A 19,965-nucleotide genomic window follows, 5' to 3' on the forward strand; every position below is an offset into this window, starting at 1 on the left:
CCACTTCTTCTTTATCCATTCATCTGTCGATGGACATCTTGGCTCTTTCCACAGTTTGGCTATTGTGGACATTGCTGATATAAACATGGGGGTGCACATACCGCTTCAGATCCCTACATTTGTTTCTTTGTGGTAAATACCCAGTAGTGCAATTGCTGGATCGTATGGTAGCTCTATTTTCAATGGTTTGAGGAACCTCCATACTGTTTTCCAGAGTAGTTGCACCAGCTTACATTCCCACCAACAGTGTAGGAGGGTTCCCCTTTCTCCACATCCCCGCCAACATCTGTCGTTTCCTGACTTGTTCATTTTAGCCATTCTGACTGGTGTGAGGTGATATCTCATTGAGGTTTTGATTTGGATTTCCCTGATGCCGAGCGATGTTGAGCACTTTTTCATGTGCCTGTTGGCCATTTGGATGTCTTCTTTGGAAAAATGTCTGTTCATGTCTTCTGCCCATTTCTTGATTGGATTATTTGTTCTTTGGGTGTTGAGTTTGAGAAATTCTTTATAGATTTTGGATACTAGCCCTTTATCTGATATGTCATTTGCAAATATCTCCTCCCATTCTGTCGGTTGTCTTTTGGTTTTGTGGACTCTTTCTTTTGCCGTGCAAAAGCTTTTTATCTTGATGAAATCCGAATAGTTCATTTTTGCCCTTGCTTCCCCTGCCTTTGGCGATGTTTCTAGGAAGAAGTTGCTCTAGCTGAGGTCGAAGAGGATGCTGCCTGTGTTCTCCTATAGGATGTTGATGGACTCCTGTCTCACCTTTAGGTCTTTCAACCATTTGGAGTCTATTTTTGGGTGTGGTGCAAGGAAATGGTCCAGTTTCATTCTTCTGCATGTGGCTGACCAATTTTCCCAACACCATTTGTTGAAGAGACTGTCTTTATTCCATTGGACATTCTTTCCTGCTTTGTCAAAGATTAGTGGACCATAGAGTTGAGGGTCCATTTCTGGGCTCTCGATTCTGTTCCATTGATCTATGTGTCTATTTTTGTGCCAGTACCATACTGTCTGGATGATGACAGCTTTGTAATAGAGCTGAAAGTCTGGTATTGTGATGCCGCCAGCTTTGCTTTTCTTTTTCAATATTTTTCTGGCTATTCGGGGTCTCTTCTGGTTCCATATAAATTTTAGGATTATTTGTTCCATTTCTTTGAAAAAGGTGGATGGTATTTTGATGGGGATTGCATTGAATGTGTAGATTGCTCTAGGTAGCATTGACATCTTCACAATGTTGGTTCTCCGAATCCATGAGCATGGAACGTTTTTCCATTTCTTTGTGTCTTCCTCAATTTCTTTCATGAGTATTTTATAGTTTTCTGAGTACAGATCCTTTGCCTCTTTGGTTAAATTTATTCCTAGGTATCTTATGGTTTTGGGTGCAATTGTAAATGGGATTGACACCTTGATTTGTCTCTCTTCTGTCTTGTTGTTTGTGTATAGGAATGCCACCGATTTCTGTGCATTGATTTTCTATTCTGCTAATTTACTGAATTCCTGTATGAGTTCTAGCAGTATTGGGGTGGAGTCTTTTGGGTTTTCCACATACAGTATCATATCATCTGCAAAGAGTGAGAGTTTGACTTCCTCTTTGCCGATTTGGATGCCTTTGATTTCTTTTTGTTGTCTGATTGCTGTGGCTAGGACTTCTAATACTATGTTGAATAGCAGTGGTGAGAGTGGACATCCCTGCCGTGTTCCTGACCTTAGGGGAAAAGCTCTCAGCTTTTCCCCATTGAGAATGATATTCGCTGTAGGTTTTTCATAGATGGCTTTTATGATATTGAGGTATGTACCTCCATCCCTACACTCTGAAGAGTTTTGATCAAGAGAGCATGCTGTACTTTGTCAAATGCTTTTTCTGCATCTATTGAGAGGATCATATGGCTCTTGTTCTTTCTTTTGTTAATGTATTGTATCACGTTGATTGATTTGAGGATGTTGAACCAACCTTGCAGCCCAGGGATAAATCCCACTTAATCATCGTGAACAATCCTTTTAATGTACCGTTGGATCCTATTGGCTAGTATTTTGGTGAGAATTTTTGCATCCATGTTCATCAAGGTTATTGGTCTGTAATTCTCCTTTTTGATGGGGTCTTTGTCTGGTTTTGGGATCAAAGTAATGGTGGCCTCATAAAATGAGTTTGGAAGTTTTCCTTCCATTTCTATTTTTTGGAACAGTTTCAGGAGAATAGGTCTTAATTCTTCTTTAAATGTCTGTTAGAATTCCCCTGGGAAGCCATCTGGCCCTGGGCTTTTGTTTCTTGGGAGATTTTTGATGACTGCTTCAATTTCCTTAGTGGTTATAGGTCTGTTCAGGTTTTCTATTTCTTCCTGGTTCAGTTTTGGTAGTTGATACATCTCTAGGAATGCACCCATTTCTTCCAGGTTATCTAATTTGTTGGCATAGAGTTGCTCATAATATGTTCTTATAATTGTTTGTATTTCTTGGGTGTTGGTTGTGATCTCTCCTCTTTCATTCATGATTTTGTTGATTTGGGTCACTTCTCTTTTCTTTTTGATAAGTCTGGCCAGCGGTTTCTCAATCTTGTTAATTCTTTCAAAGAACAAGGTCCTAGTTTCGTTGATCTGTTCTACTGTTCTTTTGGTTTCTAGTTCATTGATTTCTGCTCTGATCTTTATGATTTCTCTTCTCTTGCTGGGGTTAGGCTTTATTTGCTGTTTTTTCTCTAGCTCCTTTAGGTGTAGGGTTAGGTTGTGTATTTGAGACCTTTCTTGTTTCTTGAGAAAGGCTTGTATTGCTATATACTTTCCTCTCAGGACTGCCTTTGCTGTATCCCAAAGATTTTGAACAGTTGTGTTTTCATTTTCATTGGTTTCCATGAATTTTTTTTAATTCCTCTTTAATTTCGTGGTTGACCAATTCATTCTTTAGTAGGATGCTCTTTAGCCTCCATGTATTTGAATTCTTTCCGACTTTCCTCTTGATTGAGTTCTAGTTTCAAAGCACTGTGGTCTGAAAATATGCAGGAAATAATCCCAAACTTTTGGTATCAGTTGAGACCTGATTTGTGACCTAGGACGTGATCAATTCTGGAGAATGTTCCATGGGGACTACAGAAAATTATGTATTCCGTTGCTTTGGAATGGAATGTTCTGAATATGTCTGTGAAGTCCATTTGGTCCAGTGTTTCATTTAAAGTATTTATTTCCTTGTTGATCTTTTGCTTAGATGATTGGTCCATTTCAGTGAGGGGGGTGTTAAAGTTCCCCACTATTATTGTATTGTTGTCAATGTGTTTCTTTGCTTTTGTTATTAATTGGCTTATAAAAGTGGCTGCTCCCATGTTAGGGGCATAGATATTTACAATTGTTAGATCTTCTTGTTGGATAGACCCTTTAAGTAGTATATAGTGTCCTTCCTCATCTCTTATTACAGTCTTCGTTTTAAAACCTAATTTGTCTGATATAAGGATTGCCACCCCAGCTTTCTTTTGGTGTCCATTAGCATGGTAAATGGTATTCCATCTCCTCACTTTCAATCTTGGGGTGTCTTTGGGTCTAAAATGAGTCTCTTGCAGACAGCATATGGATGGGTCTTGTTTTTTAATCCAATCTGATAGCCTGTGTCTTTTGATTGGGGCATTGAGCCCATTTACATTCAGGGTAACTATTGAAAGATAGGAATTTAGTGCCATTGTATTGCCAGTAAGGTGACTGTGACTGTATATTGTGTGTGTTCCTTCCTGATCTATGCTGCTTTTAGGCTCTCTCTTTGCTTAGAGGACCCCTTTCAATATTTCTTGTAGGGCTGGTGTTGTGTTTGTAAATTTCTTTAGTTTTTGTTTGTCCTGGAAGCTTTATATCTCTCCTTCTATTTTCAATGACAACCTTGCTGGATATAGTAGTCTTGGCTGCATATTTTTCTCGTTTAGTGCTCTAAAGATATCATGCCAGTCCTTTCTGGCCTGCCAGGTCTCTGTGGATAGGTCTGTTGCCAGTCTAATGTTTCTACCATTGTAGGTTACATATCTCTTCTCCCGAGCTGCTTTCAGGATTTTCTCTTTGTCTCTGAGACTCGTAAGTTTTACTATTAGATGTTGGGGTGTTGACCTATTTTTACTGATTTTGAGAGGGGTTCTCTGTGCCTCCTGGATTTTGATGCCTGTTTCCTTCCCCACATTAGGGAAGTTCTCGGCTATTGTTTGCTCCAATATACCTTCTGCCCCTCTCTCTCTTTCTTCTTCTTCTGAGATCCCAATTATTGTAATGTTGTTTCATCTTATCATATCGCTTATCTCTCAAATTCTGCCCTCGTGATCCTGTAGTTGTTTCTCTCTTTTTCTCAGCCTCTTTATTTTTCATCATTTGATCTTCTATATCGCTGATTCTCTCTTCTGCCTCATTTATCTTAGCAGTTAGTGCCCCCATTTTTGATTGCACCTCATTAATATCCTTTTTGATTTCGACTTGGTTAGATTTTAGTTCTTTTATTTCTCCAGATAGGGTTTCTCTAATAACTTCCATGCTTTTTTCAAACCCAGCTAGTATCTTTAAAGTCATGATTCTGAACTCTAGGTCCAACATCGTGCTAATGTCTGTATTGAGTAGGTCCCTGGCAGACGGTACTACCTCTTGTTCTTTTTGCTGAGGTGATAGTTTTCGTCTTGTCATTTTGTCCAGAGGAGAACAGATAAATGAGAGCACAAAATGCTAACAGGTTAACATCGTCCTCAACAAATATACTCTATACAAATCAGAAAAAACCTGAAACCAGGGGAAAAGAAAGGGAAAGAAAGAAAAAAGAAAGAGAAAAAAAAAGAAAAAGAAAAAGATAAAAACAAACAAAAACAGAACAAAACAAAAAAAAAACAGAATATGATCAAATATGATCAGGCTAGTGCATAGATCAGTTCCACACACTAGATTTTGGGTGTATTTTGGTGTGTTAGAAGAAAGTGCCTCCTAAAATTTTAAAGGAACAAAGACTTATATATGTACAAAATCAGGGTTGATACAATGAAGGGATGGCAGATGACTGTAAAGATGAAACTTATAAAAGGTTCTATAAACGGAATTGATAAGAAGTTGTTTGAAAGAAGAAAGAAGAAAATTAAAAAAAAAGAAAAAAGAAAAGAAAAAAAATGGGAGAGACTGTAATCAGGCAGGAGACTAGAACAAAGCCATACACTAGTGATTTAGGGTATATTTTCATCTGTTAGAAGAAACTGTATCTCAAAATTTTAAAGAGAGAAGAACTTATATATATATGCCAAAAATAAGGGTAACTACTATGAAGGGACAAAATATGACTCTAAAAATGAAAAATAAAAAGTTTTTTTAAAAAGAGATTGATAAGATGTTGGTTGGAAAAGGGAAAAAGAAAAATTAAAAAAAAAACAGTTAAAAAAATTAACTTTGAAAAACTAATGAATCATGGTAAAAAAGCCATGAATTCCATGTGCAGTATTCCCCTAGCGCTGGAGTTCTCCCGTTCTCCTTGATCGGTAAACTTCGTCTTGGCTTGCTGGCTGTTCGTGCTGATCTTCTGGGGGAGGGGCCTGTTGCCATGGTTTCCAAATGTCTTTGCAGGAGGCAGAATTGCCCCGCCCTTGTCGGTCTGGGCTAAGCAAGCTGCTCGGGTTTGCTCTCAGGAGCTTTTGTTCCCTGCAAGGTCTCGGTACAGCTTTGGAGGACCAGGGTGAAAATGGTGGCCCCCCACTCTCTGCCGGGAGGAGCTGAGAACTCGGGGCCCCGCTCCTCAGTGCGCCCCCAGAGAAAAGCAGTCAATCACTCCCGTCTCCCCGGTCTCCGGCTGCACTCCGTGCTCACCCGGCCTGTGACTGAGGGTTTCTATCTCTGGCACCCGACCCCGTGTGGAGTCTCCAAACCCAGCAGATCCCTGCGGTGCACTTCTGCGCCGCTCCTCCCAGGGGAGGACGGGGAGTCTCCCCCGCTCCTCCGCTTGTTGGGTCCCTGCTGGAGGAGCAGTGGCCCGACTGGGCCGCAGATCACAGTTTATGGCAACCCCGAGCTGCGAGTCGCTCCGTCTCCGCAGCCGGCTTCCCTGCTCTGATACCTGGGAGCTCTGCTGCACTCAGGCACCCCCGGTCTTTCTGTGACCCCAAGGGTCCTGAGTCCACACTGTCCCGCGAGGTTTCCACCTCCCGCTTAGCCACTGGAGCGACGTCCCTCCGTGAAGCTGACTTCTAAAAGTTCCGATTTTGTGCTCCGCGGCTCTATCACTTGCCAGAAGCAGCGGATGGAGGCCCCCTCCCCCGCCGTCTATCCTCCTGAATATCGCCTCGGATTCACTTCTCCGCACGTCCTACTGTATAGTAATTGGTCGCCTCTCTGTTTAGAGAGTTATTGCTATTCTCTTCTTCGATCTCCTGTTGAGTTCGTAGGTGTTCAGAATGGTTTGATCCCTATTCAGCTGAATTCCTGAGACCAGATGTAATCCAGGTCTCCTACTCCTCCGCCATCTTGCTCCGCCCCCGCATATAATTTCAATATTAAATGCTACCTATGCCTGTGATTTTAGTAGTTTTATTTTTCTTTAGCAAGCCTCAATATCTCTCACTTTTTGAAGGGTATATTAATAGTTACTTTGTTCATCTTTGTGTACATGACAAAAATCAAAATATTCAACATCTTTAAATGTATTTTAAATACAAAACTTCCAAAATATTACTAAATGTACTTGTGCCTATATTTTGAATTATTTAATTTACTCACATACATTAAGGTGAGGTTAGCTAGCTGCCTGGACAGCCCAGGTAAAGATGTAAGATGTAACACACTAGAGCTGAAAAAGGTTTAAAGCAATATAAGAAACATGCTCATAATCATCAGACAGGATCACTGTGACTCTGGGCACCCTCTAAGAGCAGGTAAATGAAGAAGCCAGATTGTTTTGTTTGGGCAAACCTTTGAGAAGAAGTAATATACCCATATGCCCTAATATATGTCCCAAGATATTTATTAAATATGAAAACCAAGGAAGAGTAACTTTATGGTTGAGTAACCCGGTAGACAACAAGTTAACCAAATGATCAATAAAATATCTCCAATAACAAGACAATGGGATCACGAACTCCAAGTTTTGATATACAGAGAAGGGGACAGGATCATTTCTGTGCCTAAAACACATAACTTCATTCCAAACATTGGAAAACATCAAACAAATCCAAGTTGAAGTTATTCTAAAAATAATTGGTCAGTATTCTTGCTAAATGTCAGGATCATAAAAGACAAGGTAAAACTGAATACATTCTGTGATCTGAAAGAGGTTAAGGAGGAATCATACTGAAATGTAATGTGAGATCCTTGGTTGGATCCTGGAACAGAAAAATAACATTAGTAGAAAAAAATGGTGAAATTAAAATGAGGTGCATATTTTAATTATTCATATTGTACAAATGTGAATTTCTTGTTCTCGATAATTATATTTTTATCATATAAGTTGGAAATATTAGGGGAAGGTGATGAGGAATATATGAAAACTACATGCACCATTTATGCAACTTTTCTTTAAGTCGAAAATTAGCTCAAAATGAAATGTTTTCAAAAATAAGTTTTTGTTATCATCTGCACATTATTAATATTACTAAATTAGTCTCTGAAATCTGGGACCTACAGGATTTTGCTCTTTCCCTGTGCTTCTGTTTGTTTCTGCATTTAATGTTGATTATAATTCTAATTATAGTAATTTATTCACCATAATTCATTACTTTAAACACCTCTTTTCTGCAAAGGAGAATTATTCCATTTATAAAGTAATCCATGTTAGGCTTATTTATATATATCAACATTGCCCATTAAAATGTCACTTTCTTAATATAATAAGTTACAAAAACATCAATGATATATTCAAAAATAGACAAAGAAAAACTTCAGAAAACTTTTTTGTAAAAGGTTTAATTCCCAAATAACCAATTAACTTAACAATCTCAATTGTTACTTTATAAGCTAACTTTAATTAGTTTTGACTTAGAGATCTGGGTATTCTGGAGATCTGAGAACTACATATGAAGTAATTTTACAGAAGATGTCAATGAAAATACCTAATTAAAAAGTTTAAATTATGATCAATTAAATTAGCTTTTTTGTCTCAATTAAATATGCATGTTGAATGCATCTTATGAGACTTACAAATATGCGCACCATTTTTCATGTTTAAATACATTTAAGATATTAATAAATTCATTTTCTGTAAATGTCTTTAAAATTGATGCCTTCTAATACAAATACTAAATTATACTCACAAATACATGTGGTGAGGTGGTGAACAAGGACAAGCCATCATATTGTGTTCATATTCATAAAAACATTTCATTTTTGTTCATGAACACCTTCATGTACATTATTAAATATTAATAATGGGAAAATGTCTAGAGAAGAGTCTTGTGTAGAATGCAAAACTATAAAACTCCTAGAGGATAACACAGGAGAAAAGCTAGAGGACCTTGGGAAGGGCAAAAGACTTTAGATACAATATCAAAGGCATGAACTGTGAAAGAAATAATGGATAAGCTGGACTTCACTAACATCAAAAAGTTCTGTCTGTGAAAGATGATGTCCAAAGGATAAAACCAGCCCCAGATTAGGAGAAAATACTTTCAACAGATACATCTAATAAAGGACTGCTCTCCAACATATACAAAGAATTGTTAAAACTCAAAAATAAGAAAAAACCTATTTTAAAAAAATGGGCCAAACTGAGGGTTGCTGGAGTGGTGGGGAGTGGGAGGGTTGGGGTGGCTGGGTGATAGACACTGGGGAGGGTATGTGCTATGGTGAGCGCTGTGAATTGTGTAAGACTGATGAATCACAGACCTTTACCTCCGAAACAAATAATACATTATATATTAAAAAAAAAAAAAGAAGATAGTAAGAAGGGTAAAATGAAGGGGGTAGATCGGAGGGGGAGACGAAACATGAGAGACTGTGGACTCTGAGAAACAAACTGAGGGTTCTAGAGGGGAGGGGGGTGGAGGGATGGGTTAGCCTGGTGATGGGTATTAAAGAGGGCACGTTCTGCATGGAGCACTGGGTGTTATACACAAACAATGAATCACAGAACGCTACATCAAAAACTAATAACGTAATGTATGATGATTAACATAATATAATAAAATAAAAAAGAGGCCAAAAACCTTAACAGATACCTCACAAAACAAACAAACAAAAAAAGAATATATAAAGATAGCAAATAAGCAAATGAAAAGGTGCTCCACATCATTTATTATCAGGGAAGTGCAAATTAAAACAAGATATTTCTACACTCCTATAAAATTGATCAAAATCCAGGACATTGATACCACCAAATGGTGCTGAGGATGTGAAGCAAAGGAACTCTCAATAACTGCTGGTGGGAATGCAAAATGGTACAACCACTTTGGAAGACAGTTTGGTGGTTTCTTACATAACTAAACATAGTCTTATCATACAATCCAGCAATCGTTCTCCTTGGTATTTACCCAAAGGAGTTGAGAATTTATGTCCACTCAAGACTTGAACAAGAATATTTACAGCAGTTTTATTCATAATTGCCAAAACTTAGAAGTAATTATGTTGTACTTAAATTGTGAATAGATTAATAAGCTGTGGTACATCCAGACAATTCATCCCTATTATTCAGTGATGAAAAAAGATGAACTATCAAACTATGGAAAAACATGGAGAAAACTTAAGTTTTCTTAAGTGAAAGGAGCCAATCTTAAAAGGCTACCTACTATGGGATCCAATTCTGACATTCTGGAGAAAGCAAAACTATGGATATAGTGCTTGCCGGGGGTTGGGGAGTAGGGATAAAATGGTGGAGCACAGAGATTTTTTAGGGAAGTTAAAATACTCTGTATGCTATTATAATGATTGATGCATGTCATTATACATTTTTTCAAAACCATAGATTGTAAAAAAAACCAAGAGTAAACTGCAGTGTAAACTATGGACTTTAGGTGAATAGGACATGTCAGTGTAGGTCATCAGTTATAACTAATATATTACTCTGATAAGGGATGTTGATAATAGGAAAGGCTATGCATGTTTAGGAGCAAGGAATGTATGGGAAGCCTCTACCTTCCTGTCAATTTTGTTGTAAGCCTAAAAAAAATCTTAATAAATGCAAACTCTTAATTTTACTATTTGAATACCTTTTAAGTATACATATAAATGACAAAGCCTTTTATAAAATAAATTTAAAATAGCAATATTTTTATTTATTTTGCTTGACCTCTTGTATTTGTTTTAGAATTGGAATGGGTGAATTTTTATTTTTAACATTTAGTCTCTTGAAACTTAGTATTACAACCCACAGATTGATGCTCACCAAGAAATTTAGAGTAGAAAATATTAAAACCCTTTTCAGACTTTCTGAAATGAAGTTCATATATCATTCTGTTTAAGAAGTTTTTGAATTTCAATTTACATTAGAAATTCAAGAACTCACTTAGTGCATTAAAGATCATTTAATGCATTTTAATCACTACAGGATTAATCAGAATCAATAGGTTAGCAGTGATTGAGGCTCAGTCCTTATTCCAAGATTTAAACAGCCTGGTAACAACAGACCTTCCCCTAAAATTTTAGATAGTTAATCAGATGAATCAGACACCAGCTAGGGAGAATTCTATGTTCTATACTTTTCCTTAGTAAAGTAATATCTCCAAATTTCATCTTAAATCTGTGATTTATACAATGAATGGTGTATAGTGAGGTTTAATATCTAAGTTTATATTCATTTTTTTAAAGATTTTGTTTATTTATTTATTTGACAGAGAAAGACAGTGAGAGAGGGAACACAAGCAGGGGGAGTGGGAGAGGGAGAAGCAGGCTTCCTGCAGAGCAGGGAGCCCGATGCGGGGCTCGATCCCAGGACTCTGGGATCATGACCTGAGCTAAAGGCAGATGCTTAATGACTGAGCCACCCAGGCGCCCCAGTTTATACTCCTTTTTAAACTTAATATCTAATGACAAGACTTGCCACTGACATTTTATATTCTCTAATAATGTTTAAATTATTTAGATTTTAATAATTTCCATGTGGCTATTTCCATATTCTACTGTGTTGTGCTTTCTACATTTTCTTTTCCTGCTTATGAAGGAAAAGAGTTTCTTATGAAACTCAGATTTAAACAAAATGATCACAGATTTTATGTATTTGTTTTCTTTTCCCAAATTTTGGCTTTTTATTTAACTCCTTTTAGGACATTTCCTTAAATTCAATCTCTTTTCACAGAAAGGAAGATGGAAGCTATGACTGTGAGGCTTAGAAACTACCACTTAAGAAGATTACAAAGAAAATTGTTGCTTGTTTCAAAATGTTTTTCCTTAAGGAGCATCCAGTCTAATGCTGGCTTTCCCCCATACCTGAGATGGTTTTAGTCCAGGAACATCATTTCCCTGTATATAAAGTGAAATCCAAACAAAAAGTTTGATTACTTCCTTCACTACTTCAATCACTGCTCAAATGTCACTAGCTCAAAGATGCCTACAATTACCACCTTATTTTAAATTACAAATCCTTCTGTGTTGCCAAAGCTCATGTTCCACTCATGTTCCAGCACTCATATTTATCATTTGCAATGTACTCTTTGAGTATTTGCATTAATGGCAGTTTCGTGTTTCAGATAAAATGCTTTGCATCACTACTTTAAAGTAGACAAATTTTATGGTAACGATTCATTCTGTCCCATCTCTGCCCCCAGGGAAAAAAGCACTCCTCCCTCAATGATCTAGTGATCTCAGGCCATTCAAATTCCACCTGGAATTTCAGCTCACCGTTCACTTTTTGGATTCATGTCATATTGTCCAACTCTGGACATTGGTGGTGAGGCTCTTAATTTAATCCTGTTCATAATGCATCCATAGTGTTCAGATAACTTTGGAATAATGGGAGATAAAACCACATACCAAAAATTAGGTTATCACCTAATATACTTAGTCAGAGTCAACAGCATTGAATGGGGCTACCAACCATCGGTAGTGTGCATGCCAGGCATCTTGGTAATATATTTTTCTTCTTGTCACTTGGATTCCTAACGTAGTGCATGTCAGTTGGTGACACTTTTTGAACTGATAGAATCTTGTCAGAGTTTTAAAATAAGTCAGTTTTGGCTGTGTCACTGCTCTTTTAAATTTAAGGCTAAACTCATAAATCTGTAAGAATTTAGCCTTCTAATATATAATATGTGTGCATAGTTATTTTTTTCCCAAGGGATTATTTAAAGTATTTACCTCTCATTGGTTAAATTACATTGAGTACCCAAAAGACCACATCTTATGTAGGGATGTAAAGCAGATGGGGGGTGCCTAGGTGCTCTTGGATGAGATTTGACAGGAAATACAGATGAGTTATATAAGAGAAGCAAAGATATGAAATCTCTTCTTGTATTGTATGTATAAAAATTGAAAGAATAAGATCTGTGACCTGACTCTCATTCCAGTAAAGATGAGAAGGAACAATGATTCCTTCATAAAAATTGTGGGGTAAATCTCTTTTGCAAGAAAAAAATGGTTAATAAAAAAATCTTAAGACTAATTTAGAATGGTTAAGAGAGAGGAATCCGTTTATTTTCTGAATATAGACTTAAAGGAAAAGTGCTGAGATTAAGGACTTCGGAAAATGTGTTGTAGTTGGCACTGATCCATCGGCAATAGCAACATAAATATAATTATGCATTACCTAGTTGGAAAAAGTACAGGCTGTGGGCAACTTTCTTCATGCTGGTATGTACTAGAGAATAGAAGAATGGGAATAAGCAGTAAGAATACCAATGCGAGAGGGCGCCTGGGTGGCTCAGTTGGTTAAGCGACTGCCTTTGGCTCAGGTCATGATCCTGGAGTCCCGGGATCGAGTCCCGCATCAGGCTCCCTGCTCAGCAGGGAGTCTGCTTCTCCCTCTGACCCTCTTCCCTCTCGTGCTCTCTATCTCTCATTCTCTCTCTCTAATAAATAAATAAAATCCTTAAAAAAAAAAGTTTAAAAAAAAAAAAAAAAGAATACCAATGCGAGATCAAAGAATAGTCACACTGTCAGGAGAGCACCACTGTTTCTATTTACTAATCGTCTCTAAATAACAAAATGAGTATGTATCACTCTGGATCTATTAAAGAGATGACATAGTAATTTAATAGGAGAAATTTAATATAAAGAATTATTAAGCTATGATAAGAAGGTAACTATAAACATATAAAGAGAACTCTCTAAGTGGACCCTAGGGCTGAGGGAAAGTCCCAAAGAAAATCCAATTTGGAAGGGAGGTGTCAGTTGGTGGTCTTTGAAGTCTTTGTAGACCTCACTACTAAAGTAGTGAAGCAAAGTGAAGCAAGGAGGTATGAATCCCCAAAGCTGGGATTCATACCTCTATAGAAAAGGTGAGGTTGCAGCTTGCTGAAAGGCTAAGAAGTTCCCTGGGTTAGCAAACGAAGAGATATTACCACAATTGTCAGGTGGGCGCACAGAGCATGTCAGGGCACTGCTGGGAGCTCAAAGGCCAGTGTGTACAATGTTTACATTGGGAGAGTTATAAAAAACAAACCTCTGGGGGCAGTGGTGCTGATGGAGGGGCCTGCTGTGAAGTGGGGACACCTGTGCTGTCACAAGGCCTGGAAAACCCCATGTCCAGAACAGGAGGGCCCTGGGAGGTTGATCACCAGGTAGGGGCTAGAGCTGAAAAGTTGCTAAGAGACTGAACCCACTGGGTCTGTGGCTGGGACACAGAGCCACCAGATGTTCTCATAGACCCACAAGGTTAGTTGACCACATTTTGTATCAGGAGCCAGAATTCATTCCATTATCAGAACAGAGGCCCTGAAATGTAAGTCTGGACCTGAGAAACAATTAATTCATAGCTGGTACAGTCTCCTCTCTGGCTACTCAGTGTCTATATGCATCCTACACATTTGAACTCCTATCCATGCATCAGACTCATTTTTTTTTTTTTTTTATCCCACAGTCAACTAGTTGTAAAGAGGTCATAGGTTTGGATTGTGGAAGAGGAGGTGATGCAACCAGAATTGATATTAGAGTCTCAGCTACCTGCTTATACAACTTACTTGTACCTTCTGGACCCACCCAAGCACAGTGTCTTATATAACATTTTCATTTGGTGATTGATTGCTGATGTGCCCACTCAACCTTAGGACTAGGTGGGTCAGACAACACCAACTTCATGATGGGAAGCTCAGGCCACCTGAAGTTGAATTGGTTAGGCTTTTAGTTTTTACAAGAGAATTGTTATCCAAAGAAGAGGGCATAGATTGTTCCAAAATCCTATAGGTCTGCACTATGATCCTTCTGTTGGTGCTTGTTGGAGTCCACATTGGACATCTTTATTTGTGGCAGATCTTTTTGGTATCATTAGATCTATTGATTATAAAACCCGAGTAGCCATACAATTTGTACTGCAGTCTGAAATTGTTGCAAAGTCTGTGTGCTGTTCTGAGACCCACTTCAAACTGGATGAGTCTATATATGGGTGAAAGTGGCATACTCGAATATTGCTTATGTTGCCTCCAAAATTATAAAAGGCCTACCAAATGTCTGCCTTATTTTTTTTTCTTGATTGATGTTGCAAACTGCAGGAACTTGTCTTTCACTTTGGGAGGGTTGTTTCATTAATCCCCCATATCATTAATGCTCCAGACCTTCCCCAACAGACTGGGCCCTCAATTTTTCTGGCATTTATCTCCCCCCACCTTTAGTTTCCGAATGTCTACTAAGGTACAAAAATAACTATTTCCAGCTTATCAGATCTAATCAGGATAATGTCCTCAACATCGTGGATCAGTGTGATGTTTTGTAGAGTGCTAAAACGATTAAGATCTCTGGGGACTATGTTATAACAGACAGCCAGAAAGTTTATGTAGTCTTGGGGCAATAATGTGAAGTTATATTGTGGTCCTCAGAAGTAAAAGCAAACTACTTTAACTGGCCCTTGCACATTTGTAAGGGAAAGAAAAAAGACATTAGCCAGGTAAATAGCTGGATAGAAAGGACCCAGGGATGTGTTGATTTTCTCCAGTAAAGATACTACATTAAGAACAGCAGCTGCGGGTTGCCTGGATGGCTCAGTTGGTTGAGCATCAGACTTGGTTTCAGCTCAGACAGTGATCTCTAGGTCATGCGCTTAGTGCAGAGTCTGCTTGCTACACTACTCTCTCCTCTCCCTCTGCCCTTCCCCTTGAGAGAACTCTCTCTAAAATAAATAAATAAATATTAAGAGGAAAAAAAATAGCAGTTGCAATAGGAGTCATCACCTGATAATGTTTGTGATGGTCCACACTCATTTTCCAAGATCCACCTGACATCAGAAGTCAAACTGATGGGTTAAGTGGAATGGAGATAGGTATCAACACTCTGTGGTTTTCTTTCTGGTTTACTTTCTTGGCACAGAAAAGTTTCAGGGGCTTTCACTTGGCTTATACAATGGTCCTCACCCCATGAGTCAGAAAGCCAACGTTCAGATTCTTCCAGTTATTAATTATGCTTATTCCGATTAGAGGTGCAGGAACTGGGGAAAAAACACCCAATAGACCTATGGACCAACTGGACCCACTCTGAGTCTGACTTAACTTGCCATCTATCACCAGAGCACCGTCGGTCTCCACTTTGATAGACCACTAGTGGAATTTTAGGTCCCCAAGTATTAGTATTCATTTAGAGCAAGTTTCTCAAAGTCTCTAAAAGGTGTGAGTATTTCATTTTCCCATTTGGTCACTTCTGTATATGGCCATAGCCCTTTAAAGAAAGCTCAGTGTAAGATTTATTGTGTGTACATATGGCAGTGGTCCATAATTGCAAAGCAGGTAGTAAAGAGTGAATTTGGAGCTGAGAGGCAATAAATTGATACCTGGCACAGAGTGTGAAGAGAATATAGAGCATTTCTAAATGAAGGCTTAGACAATTATAGTAAAATGTGGAAAATTTTATATCAAAGACAATTTACTCTTTAAGGAGAATAAATGTCAAATAAGAAGAATGTTTCTTATAAGGAGTAGATATTTGATATCATATTGTAAAACATAAGGAGAAGTTATTCACCCCTACTCAATTGTATTATAAGGTTAATAATATCAAGGAATGTGTTCTAAGAATACTATCCATTGTGCTAGGTCTGGGCATATATTTGACACATAATAAGATTGTACTGAATGTATTTCTGTTCTCAATGAGGTTAGACTATATAAATATTGCTCCTGACTAAACTACTTAAAAGCACCTATTCTGTGGGGGAATAAAAGATTCAGCTATGGACATATTTTATTAAAAATGTGATATTGAACTATAAGCACTTTAATCTTTCTTGATTTTCACCACTCATTTTATCATGTCTGTTAATAACTCTCTATTAACATCAGATGCCTTTATTAATTATCCCCAGAAAAAAATTTAAGAAATATATTGTTGTAGCTGATACTATTACCTTGTTGATAGCAACTTAAATATTGGTGAATCTAGAGTAAGTTAGAGTCTTCCTTATTGCTGGAACATATTTGAGAATAAGAAATAAAAATGAGTAAAAATTAGTAATTTTACTATATTTATCGATATTATATAAATGATAAAATAAATATAAAGTGAATAATAAAATGAGTACTTTCCTATCACTATGAAGTAAACTTATCAAAGACTTTTTTGCTTCCTTACTTGTTTGCAACTAGGCTATTAAGTATTAACAAAATATACAGGAATGTCTGCATTAACTGACTTTATGTGTCTTTTATGTAGAAAAAAATAATTGAGTAGTTTTTAAAAATCTACATTATCCAGTGTTTAATTCTGTTACATCAGATCTATTACATTTAATAAGTAAAGAAAATACCAGTCCTAGACTTTGTATTGCATCAGAGTTGTTTTTATAAATTCAACATTTTATTAATAGAATACATTTAAAAATTGTTCTAAGATGTCATGTAGACATATTTCCATAATAAAACATAAACATATCAGTGAGCATTTATTTCTAACAGAGAGAAAATACAGAATTAAATGTAGGTACAGTATATATGTACTCTTAATAACTGATCTTGTGGGGAGAAAAAAAGGCTGATTTTCTCTATGCCAACCATTAAGTATTAAAGATTTTTTAATTAATTGATTATACTCTAGATATCACAGAAAGCAATTAGAGATTTATAGTTTTTCTATGTCCATAGTTAAATTGAGAAAGATGCAAGGAGTAGATGATTCCAGTTTCCGACAGGGTTTTCAGAAGAATTAATATTTTAAGGCAATGCTGGGCGCTTGGGTGACTCAGTTGGTTAAGCGACCGCCTTCGGCTCAGGTCATGATCCTGGAGTCCCACATCGGGCCCCCTGCTCGGCAGGGAGTCTGCTTCCCCCTCTGACCCTCTTCCCTCTCGTGCTATCTTTCTTATTCTCTCTCTCTCAAATAAATAAATCTTTAAAAAAATATATTTTAAGGCAATGCTACACGGCAAGACTTTATGGGCATATCATTGCAAATTGGTTATGGTTGGATAATTTACTTCTATTTAAATTATGCACATCCACAAGCTTTGTTATATAGATAAAAGCAGCTCTGAAATCTTGGTGCAGATGACTAACCTTCTTTAGATAAGCCATACAAACCAGTGAATTAACAGAAAATAATAAAGGAATTGTGGTATTTCTTCAAACCTAATAAATATACTTACTGACTATAGAATCTAAATAAAATAGGTTTAGAAAGGGAGTCCTCAGGGAATAAATGTTTTTATAGCTGATCTTGTTCAAAATAGTCTAATTGGCAGGGAATTACTGGAGATTTGAAATATTCCCTCCTCAAAATTTCTTGGCATTTTAAAATATAAGTTATCTAATGTTTACGTTTCTTATTTTCTCAGTTTTCCTCTACTTGTCACGTACTATGTAAAATGGAGACAATTTGTATATGAACCTAGTAATTAACCAGGTTAGCTTCAAATTAAAATAAGAAATTATAGATTCATGTGAATCTAGCATCTCACTACACGGAGACAACTCTTTTCCATTTATGACAAGAAATACTCTTTCCCTGCAGTTTCATCTAGCAAAATATTTTGCTGACCAAACTTAGTTTTACTGTTTAAATGACATCACTATAAACATATGTTTAGCAAGACATTATTCAAGAAAGTTAAGTCTTTACTGGCAATATAGTGGGAAAACTAATGATGTTAGGATGTTAATTAATCTTCCTGGAAAAAGTTAAATTTTGTGCCTTTTTTAAACCTAGAAAAGATTTTAAGTTCCCCTAAGCATAATTGTGTCACCAAAGTTCTGAAATAAAATCAAGATAGGTAGGGATTAAAAAGTCTGCATATCTAAGATACAATAAAATATTGAGAAAACATTTTTGAAAGTCTACTTTTGTACCATTATACCTTTATTCCAGGTTTTTCTTTTTTCTTTTTTTTCTTTGAATCGGGATTATAATTTAATCCTTTTTTTGTTGTTGTTTCATTAAAGAATAATTGAAGGTCAATTAGTGTAGTCTAATAAAACGCAGGTTTTATAGGAAAAGAATTTCTAAATTTGGAAATAAACTGTTTGAACTTTTTAAAGATTTTATTTATTTATTTGAGAGAAAGACCATGGGCACAGAGGGAGAGGGAGAGGCAGACTCCCCACTGAGCAGGGAGCCAGACTTGGGGCTTGATCCTAGGCCCTGAAGATCATGACCTGAGCTGGAGGCAGATGCTTAACCAACTGAGCCACCCAGGTGCCCCTATTTATTTGAATTTTAACAAATATTTTTATTATAATGTGTCAGAAACTTGACCAAAATATTTAGATATTGTTTTGATATATCAAACATACTAAAAGTGTTAACCTGTGAAATAGTGTTAGTTGTGCAACATAGGGTAAATAAAGAGATAGGAAATCCGAAATAACTCTTCTAACTACTTCCCTCCACTAGTCTCTTGAAATCTGTAAGGCTACTACAACTAGTGCTACAATAAGGGCACCATTAGGGTGTGTGTGTGTGTGTGTGTGTGTGTGTGTGTATGTGTATATGTCACTGAAAACAGAAAATAGTGAAAAAAATTATTTTCTGACAAAGTTTAAAGGAAAAATAAGGGAATTTTTCAGATATATAAAGTAAAAACTAAAAATAAATGTCCTCCTCAATCTTTGCATTTTTCATGTTAAATTAAACAATTTAATCAATCAAAAGAGTATTTTATTTATTTTTTTAGAGATTTTATTTATTTGACAGAGAGAGAGCGAGAGAGAGAGCACAAGTAGGGGGAGCAGCAGAGGGAGAGGGAGAAGCAGGCTTCCTGCTGAGCAGGGAGCCCAATGTGGGACTCGATTCCAGGACCCTGGAATCATGACCTGAGCCAAAGGCAGATCTTTAACTGACTGAGCCACCCACGTGCCCTTCAAAAAATATTTTAGATGTCAATAATAACTTGTTGAATGATTTCTAACTGTATAGTATCAGATTTTAAAGCAACATACAAGAACTAAATTATTTACTCCAATAAATCATGTGAATATTGTCCCCCCATCTCTTTTCTGGGTAAAGTCAAGAAAGACAAAAATAATCTCATACAACTTTCCAACTTCAAATGACAGCTGTGATTTCTGTATCATAAAGCAGGAGACTGGAGTTACCTCTTCTTTTTCTGTAAAAACTGCAGAAAATATTTCCATTTTAGATCATATAGTGAAAAAAAGCTGGCTGGTCACTAAGTTGTTTTTTAGTAGAAGATCTGAATGATCTATGATCACTTCTATTTCTAACACACAAAACCCTTCCAGTCAGTCTTTTAGTGCATCAGTTTTTTTCTTTTTTTTAAAATCAGCTTTATTGAGGTCTAATTGACAAATAAAATGGTAAGAGATTTAAAGTGTACATCATGGTGATTTTATATATGTGTAGATTATCAAAGGATTATCCTCATCCAGTTAATTAACCTGTCACTTTATTTATTTATTTATTTATTTATTTATTTATTTATTTATTTATTTATCTTATTGTTGAGAACATTTAAGTTCTACTC

This window comes from Callorhinus ursinus, unplaced genomic scaffold (assembly GCF_003265705.2).
Source record: "Callorhinus ursinus isolate GAN/ISIS: 27379988/994484 unplaced genomic scaffold, GSC_fseal_2.0 scaffold5, whole genome shotgun sequence".
Classification (NCBI taxonomy): domain Eukaryota; kingdom Metazoa; phylum Chordata; class Mammalia; order Carnivora; family Otariidae; genus Callorhinus; species Callorhinus ursinus.